Source organism: Piliocolobus tephrosceles, chromosome 12 (genome assembly GCF_002776525.5).
Source record: "Piliocolobus tephrosceles isolate RC106 chromosome 12, ASM277652v3, whole genome shotgun sequence".
Lineage (NCBI taxonomy): Eukaryota > Metazoa > Chordata > Mammalia > Primates > Cercopithecidae > Piliocolobus > Piliocolobus tephrosceles.
This window is the reverse complement of record NC_045445.1, coordinates 66,754,289-66,762,247: the sequence shown is the minus strand read 5'-3', so window position 1 is coordinate 66,762,247 and position 7,959 is coordinate 66,754,289. Positions and strand designations below refer to the sequence as shown.

Here is a 7,959-nt window from a genome sequence, read left to right as displayed (position 1 = left end):
CGGAAAACAGTATGGAGGTTCCTTAAAAAGTAAAAAATACAACTACCTACCATATGATGTAGCAATCTCACTTATGTGTATATATGCAAAATGATTGAAACTAGGATCTGGAAGAGACATTAACACTCTCACATTCATTGCAGCTTTATTCACAATAGCTGAGATATGTAAATATTCTAACTGTCCATCAATGGATAAATTGATTTTTTAAAACGTGCTGTATATACAACATTGGTCAATGATGTAATGACATGTATTAGCTGAATCCAAAGTTGATGTGAATTCAAAAATTATACCAAGACCTTGGGGGAAAAAAAAGCAAAGAAATTAAAAAAGAAAAGAAAAGAAAAGAAAAAAAAAGTGCTATATCTACAACATAAACCTGTGGCCGGGCACAGTGGCTCAAGCATGAAATCCCAACACTTGGGAGGCCAAGGCGGGTGGATCACCTGAGGTCAGGAGTTCTAGACCAGCCTGACCAATATGGTGAAACCCCGTCTCTACTAGAACTACAAAAATTAGCTGGGCTTGGTGGCGTGCACCTGTAGTCCCAGCTACTGGAGAGGCTGAGGCAGGAGAATGCCATGAACCCCGGAGGCGGAGGTTCCAGTGAGCGGAGATCGTGCCCCTACACTCCAGCCTGGGTGACAGAGCAAGACTCTGTCTCAAACACTTGGACTCGGGAAGGGAAACATCACACACCGGGGCCTATGATGGGGAGGGGGGAGGGGAGAGGGATTACATTGGAAGTTATACCTGATGTAAATGACGAGTTGATGGGTGCTGACGAGTTGATGGGTGCAGCACACCAACATGGCACAAGTATACATATGTAACAAACCTGCACGTTGTGCACATGTACCCTAGAACTTAAAGTATAATAATAAAAAAAATTTAAAAAGACACACACACACAAAAATAATAAATAAATAAATAAAATATAAAGAAATAAACCTGTAAGAAATTATGCTAAGTAAAATAAACTGAACACAGAAATAAAAATAATGCATCATCTCTCTTATGTGTGAAATATGAATTAATCAAACTCATAAAAACAGATAGTAGAATGATGGTATCAGAGGCTTAGCGCAGACGGAAATGGGAAGACTTTGGTCAAAGAATACACATTTTCAGTTATGCAAGATGAATAATTTCTGGAAAGCTAATGTATAGCATAAGCATACTCACCATAGTTAACAACATTGCTGGTATATTTAATTTTTTTTTTTTTTTTTTTTTTTTTTTTTGAGAGGGAGTCTCGCTCTGTCGCCTAGGCTGGGGTGCAGTGGCCGATCTCAGCTCACTGCAAGCTCTGCCTCCCGGGTCTCCCCATTCTGCTGCCTCAGCCTCCCGAGTAGCTGAGACTACAGGCGCCCGTCACCACGCCCGGCTAATTTTTTGTATTTTGTTTAGTAGAGAGGGGGTTTCACCTTGTTAGCCAGGATAGTCTTGATTTCCTGACCTCAAGATCCGCCCTCCTCGGCCTCCCAAAGTGCAGAGACTACAGGCGTGAACCACCGCGCCCAGTCGGCATATTTAAAAATGTTTAAGAGGGTAAACCTTAACAGTTCTTGACACACACACAGACATACACACACACACACACACGAAAAAAATAGAAAAGGAAATGGTAACTATGTAAGGTGATTGATACGTTAATTTGATTGCAGTGATTATTTCACAGTAGATGCATGTATCAAAAATATCAAGTTGCTCATGTTAGATATACACAATTTTATTAGCCAATTATATCTTAAAGTTGAAAACAATATAAAAGTTTTAAGTAAGCAAAAATGTTATGATACCTTTCAAAATCCTCACATCCGTATTCTATCACATTGGGAATTAGACATCAACATACAGATATCTGGGAATACAAATATTCAGTCCATATCATTCCACCCCTTACCTCTTAAAATTCATGTCTTTCTTGTACACAAAAGAAATGCATTCTATCCCGACTGCTCCAAGAGTCCTAACTCCTTCCACCATCAACTTTAACATCTGTAGTTCAAGGTTTCATCTAAATATTATCTAGAACAGATATGGGTGAAACTCAAGGTACAATCCTGAAGCAAAATTTCTCTCCAGATGTGAATCTATGAAACCAAAAAAGTTATGTGCTTTCAAATGCAGTGATAGGATGGGCACAGAATAGACATTCCCATTTTGTAAAAAAGATTAGGGAAGAAGCAAGGGATAACAGCTTCTACACAAATCTAAAACCTATAGCAGCAAACAATATGAGTTCCTAAAACTCAGTGATAATCCTCTTTGGCTCTATGTTCTGCCTTCCAGACTCACTGGGGTGGTGGTTCTGCCTACAGGACTCACTGAAGTTGGATTATGCCCCCACAAATATGAGTAGCCCTGCCCTCATGCCTGTGTTACATATTTGAAGCCAAGGTGGAGGTAATCCTGCCCCCCAGGTTCAACACTCTGGATCTGTGGCTGGAGTGGCAGGATTAATCCAGAGATCATCTTTGACATACTTCTCTTGTCCTGAAGAATAGCACACATTATACAGCCGAATAGCTCTACAATCTGGTACTATAGTATCTAAAAAGTCTGATGGTCTTCTTTCATTCTATCATGTCTTCCTTCAGTTCAAATTAGCAGTGTTTCTGCTGGGGCGGCTGATTAAGACTGTGCTTCACACCCATACTGATCCCTTTATCAAATGGTTGTTGGGCAGTTTGCAACATGAATAGGCTGCAATATGGATAGGTTGCATATGTATAGGCTGAGAAATCTCTAAGTATTTTTCTGCTCATTTTTGCTTAACAACTCCATCTTCAATATGTTTCCTTCTTCTTACATTTTATTATAATCAGTCAGGAGTAAACAAGCTACTCCTTCAATACTTAGTTTAGAAATCTCAGCTAAATATCTATATTTATTTCTTGCAAGTTCTATATTCCAGAAAACACTAGAACATCAATAAAATTCAGCCAAGTTCTTTGCCACTTTATAACAAGGATTACCTTTTCTCCCTTGTCTAGTAACCTTTCTTCATTCCCATCCAAGACTTCATTACATTGACCTTCACCATTCATATTTCCACCAACATTCTATACATAATTGTTTTTGCATTCTCTATGAAAATGGGAGCTTCTTGTCCAGGTCTCTATGTCCTGTCTAACACCCACCAGAATTGCTCTGAATAGTTCATTCAGGGAGATATTGACTTTATTTAGCATGTATATCAGTACTCTTTCAGCCTTTGTTAATTATCCAGTTTCAAAGTAGCTTCCATATTTTCCCCATCCAGAGCATTTATTTTAGAACACAGTTAAGTATAGAAAAATGAAGATGATGCAACTCATTATTTTTGAGTTTATAAATGTATGGGATAGAATGCCTCACTCATTCAAGATAACTAATTGTGAAGTTAAAAATCTTATTTATTTAAACACTAATGAACAGACATTACAGAACCAAAGACATCTCCTTAGCTAAGAGCCTATACTAAGAGTATTTTTCTTAGTTCTCGTTTCAGCTGCAATAATATAAAATTTTTAAAACTAGTCACTTTGTTGCTGAACATCATGGCTCCAAAAATAGCAAAAAGTAAAAATACCCAGGAATCAGCATACTAATAAATTTCATAGGTATAAAAATATTATTCTTTTCAAAGCTAATAACTAATGCTATTCAAATAAGAATGGTTTTTAAAACAGAAGTTTGCCTTTCTGAAGCCATTTAATGGATATAACATTACAAAAAATTACATCCAAGTCAACAGAACTGTTTTTCAGATTGTAAACTTTATTTATTAATATCAGTACACAATCCTGATTTCCCATTTTTAATTTTTTTCAACTTTTATTTTAGGTTCGGGTTAATTATGTAGGTTTAATAGGTAAATTGTGTTTCACAGATATTTAGTATACAAATTATTTTGTCACCCAAGTAATAAGAACAGTACTTGATATGCAGTTTTTCCATCCTCACCCTCCTCCCAGCTTTCACTTTCAGGTGGGTTCCAGTCTAGGTTGTTCCCTTCTTTGTGTCCAAATGTACTCAAAGTTTAGCTCCCACTTATAAGTGAAAACATTTGAAATTGGGTTTTCTGTTCAGGTGTTAGTTTGCTGAGGTTACTGTCCTGCTACCTTCTATGTCCAAAATGGTATTTCCCAGGTTACAGCTCCATCCATGTTGATGCAAAGGACATGATCTCGTTCTATTTATGGCTGCATAGAATTCCATGGTATGTATGTATGTATGCATGTGTATATGTGTGTGTGCATGCATATGTGTGTGTGTATATATATTTGTGTATATATGTGTGTATATAATACATATATGTGTGTGTGCATATGTGTATGTATACATATATATATATATATATATATATATATATATATATATATATATATAAAACATTTTCTTCATCTAGTCTACCATTGATGGGTACTTAGGTTGGGTTGATTCCATGTCTTTGCTATTGTGACTTGTGCTGTGCTGCACATGTGTACGCATGGGTCTTTATGATGGAATGATTTGTATTCTTTGGGTATATAACCAATTATGGGATTTCTAGGTCAAAAGATAATTGTTTTATTTGAGAAATCACCAAACTGCTTTCCACAATGACTAAACTAATTTACATTCCCATGACCATTGCATAAATGTTCCCCGTTGTCCCCAAACATACAAGCGTCTGTTACTTTTTGACTTTTAATAATAGCAATTCTGACTGGTGGGAGATGGTATCTCATTGTGGGTTTAATTTGCATTTTTCTAATGATTGGTGATGTTGAGCATTTTTTCCTACGCTTGTTGGCTGCATGTATGTCTTCTTCTGAAAAGTGTTTGTTCATGTTCTTTGCCCAGTTTTTCATGGGATTGTTTGTTTGATTTTTGTAAAGTTGTTTAAGCTCCTTCCAGATGCTGAATATTAGACCTTTATCAGATGCTTAGTTTGCAAATATTTTCTCCCATTCTGTAGGTTGTCTGTTTACTCTATCGATAGTTTCTTTTGCTGTGCAAAAGATCTTTTGTTTAATTAGGTCCTTTTGGTCATTTCTTTTGTTTTTACTTTAACTGATTTTTGGCAGCTTCATCATGAAATCTTCGCTACCTTCTATGTGCAAAATGGTATTTCCCAGGTTATCTTCCAGAGTTTTCATAGCAAAGTTTTAATGCATCTTGAGTTAATTTTTGTATGTGATGAAAAGAAGGAATCCAGTTTAAATCTTCTGCATATGGCTAGCCAGTTATTCCAGTATCATTTAATAAATAAATAATCCTTTCCCCATTGCTTGTTTTTGTTAATTTTGTTGAAGATCAGATGGTTGTAGGTAAGAGGCTTTGTTTCTGGGCTCTCTATTGTGTTTCATTGGTCTATATGTCTGTGTCTGGTTTTAAACCATTATGATGCTTGTTTTGGTTACTATAGCCTTATAGTATAGAAGTGTAGCTTGAACCAAGTTAATATAATGCCTCCAGCTTTGTGATGTGTGTGTGCGTGTGTGTGTGTGTAGGATTGCCTTGGCTACTTGGGCTTTTTTGGTTCCATATGAATTTTCAAATAATATTTTTCTAATTGTGTGAAAAATGTCATTGGTAGTTTGATAATAATAGAATTGAATCTGCAAATTGCTTTGGATAGTATGACCATTTTAATAATATTGATTGTTCCTATATTCACAAACATTAAATGTTTTACCATTTGTTTGTGTCATCTCTGATTTCTGTAAGCAATGTTTTGTTGTTTTGTAATTCTCATTGTAGATATCTTTCACCTTCTTGGTTAGCTGTATTCCTAGGTATTTTATTCTTTTTATTGCTGTTGTGGGTGGTATTGCATTCCTGACATGGCTCTCAGGTTGAACAATGCTGGTGCACATCAATGCTACTGATTATTGTACATTCATTTTGTATCCTAAAAGTGTGCTGAAGTTGTTTATTAAATCAAGCAGCTTTGGGTCAGAGACTGTGTGGTTTTCTAGGTATAGAATCACATCATCTGCGAACAGTTTGATTTTCACTGTTCCTATTTGGATGCTTTTTATTCCTTCTCTTGCTTGATTGCTCTGGTTAAGACTTCCAGTATTATTTTGACTAAGAGTAGTGAGAGAGGGCATCCTTGTCGTTTTCCGGTTTTCAAGAGGAATGGTTTGAACTTTACCCATTCAGTATCATATTGGCTATGGGGCTGTCATAGATGGCTCTTGTAATTTTGAAGTATGTTCCTTCAATGTTTCATTTATTGAAGAATTTTAATGAAGCGATGTTGAATTTTATCGTAAGCCATTTCTGTATCCACTGAAATAATCGTGTGGTTTTCGTGTTTAGTTCCATTTATGTGGTGAATCATGTGTATTGATTTGTATATGAACCCATCTTGCATCCCAGGGATAAAGCCTACTTGATAGTGGTGAATTCCTTTTCGTTTTGCTTGTTTCTATGTGCTGCTGGATTCGGTTTGCTAGTATTTTGTTGAGTATTTTTGCATCTATGTTCATCAAAGTTATTGGATGAAGTTTTCTTTTATGTCGTGTCTTTGCCAGGTTTCAGTATCAGGACGATGCTGGGCTCATAGAATGTGATAGAAGGGAGTCCTACCTTCTCAGTTTTTTGAAACAGTTTCAGTAAGAATGGTACCAGTTCTTCTTTATGCATCTGGTAGAATTTGGCTGTGAATTCATCTGATCCTGGGCTTTTTCTGGTCAGCAAGCTTCTTATTACTCATTCAATTTTGGAACTAATTATTGGTCTGTTGAGGAATCCAATTTCTTCCTGATTTAATCTATGGAGGTTGTATGTCTCCAGGAATTTATCCATTTCTTCTAAGTTTTCTATCATGTGTGCATAGAGGTGTACATAATAGTCTCTGAGAGTTTTTATATTTCTCTGGAGTCAGTGGTAACATCCGTTTTGTAGTTTCTGATAGTGTTTATTCGGATCTCATCTCTTTTTTTTTTATTTATTAGTCTAGCTATTGGTCTATCTATTTTACTAATTCTTAAAAGAACTAGCTCCTGTATTCATTGTTATTTTGAATGTGTTTGCATCTGAATTTCCTTCAGTTTAGCTCTGATTTTGGTTATTTCTTGCCTTCTGCTTGCTTTGAGTTTGGTTTGCCCTTGTTTCTATAGTTCCTCTAGTTGTGATGTTAGCTTGTTAATTTGAGATCTTTCTAACTTTTTTGTGTGGGTGTTTAGTGCTGTGAACTTCTCTCCTAACACAACTAACATTTATTTCCCATAGATCTGCAGGCTATGAATTTCAAGAGAAAGGTACTGGAAGACCCCATGTCTGGATATTGCCCACCTCTTGGCTTATAGACACATTCTTTCTTGATGTATCATCACATGGCTGAGAGACAAAGACAGAGAGAGAAAGAGAGAGGTGGTAGGGAGACAGACAGAGAGAGAGAGAGATCATATATTTGTCTCTTCTTAAAAGGGCACTAATTAAATTCATGAGGCTTCCATCATCATGACCAAATCAGCTCCCAAAGTCCCCACCTCCAAATATCATACCACTGGGAATTAGACTTCAACATATGAATTTGGAGTGTACACATTCAGCCCATAACAACCTCCAAATATAATATTAAAAAATAATTGCTTTCTATATGTATTAAAATGATATGTTTTTTCTTTATTCACACAAAATATAAATTGTGCTTATTTATTTATGAAAGCTAAAACAAATTGACATTTTGTCTTATTAAATGGTTTTTGTTTGTTTGCTTTAAATAGAATCTGTCCTCTAATTTTTATTTATTCTACTGTTCTTAATAGGCTTTGTTTTTGAAGATGTAAGTTAGAAAGGGTTTTGTTGCCCACTATCTAAAGAAGATATACAGTTCATGTTACTTCTTTCTTAAATATTTGAAGAAATTTACCAAGAATGCCTACTCATCATGAAGTGCTTTGTTTCACTTTGTTTAGCCTGATAAAACTTTTGATTATAGATTAAATATATTTATTTGAAATAAGAATATCA

At 35.6% G+C, this 7,959-nt stretch overlaps 1 non-coding gene across 1 annotated transcript; it reads left to right on the top strand.

Moving 5' to 3' along the window:
• The first annotated feature begins 233 nt into the window (after positions 1-233).
• Positions 234-305, top strand: LOC111535844. Its single transcript, XR_002729583.1, has one exon. It is a non-coding gene; the product is annotated as a small nucleolar RNA SNORD45 (small nucleolar RNA).
• Positions 306-7,959: the final 7,654 nt, after the last annotated feature.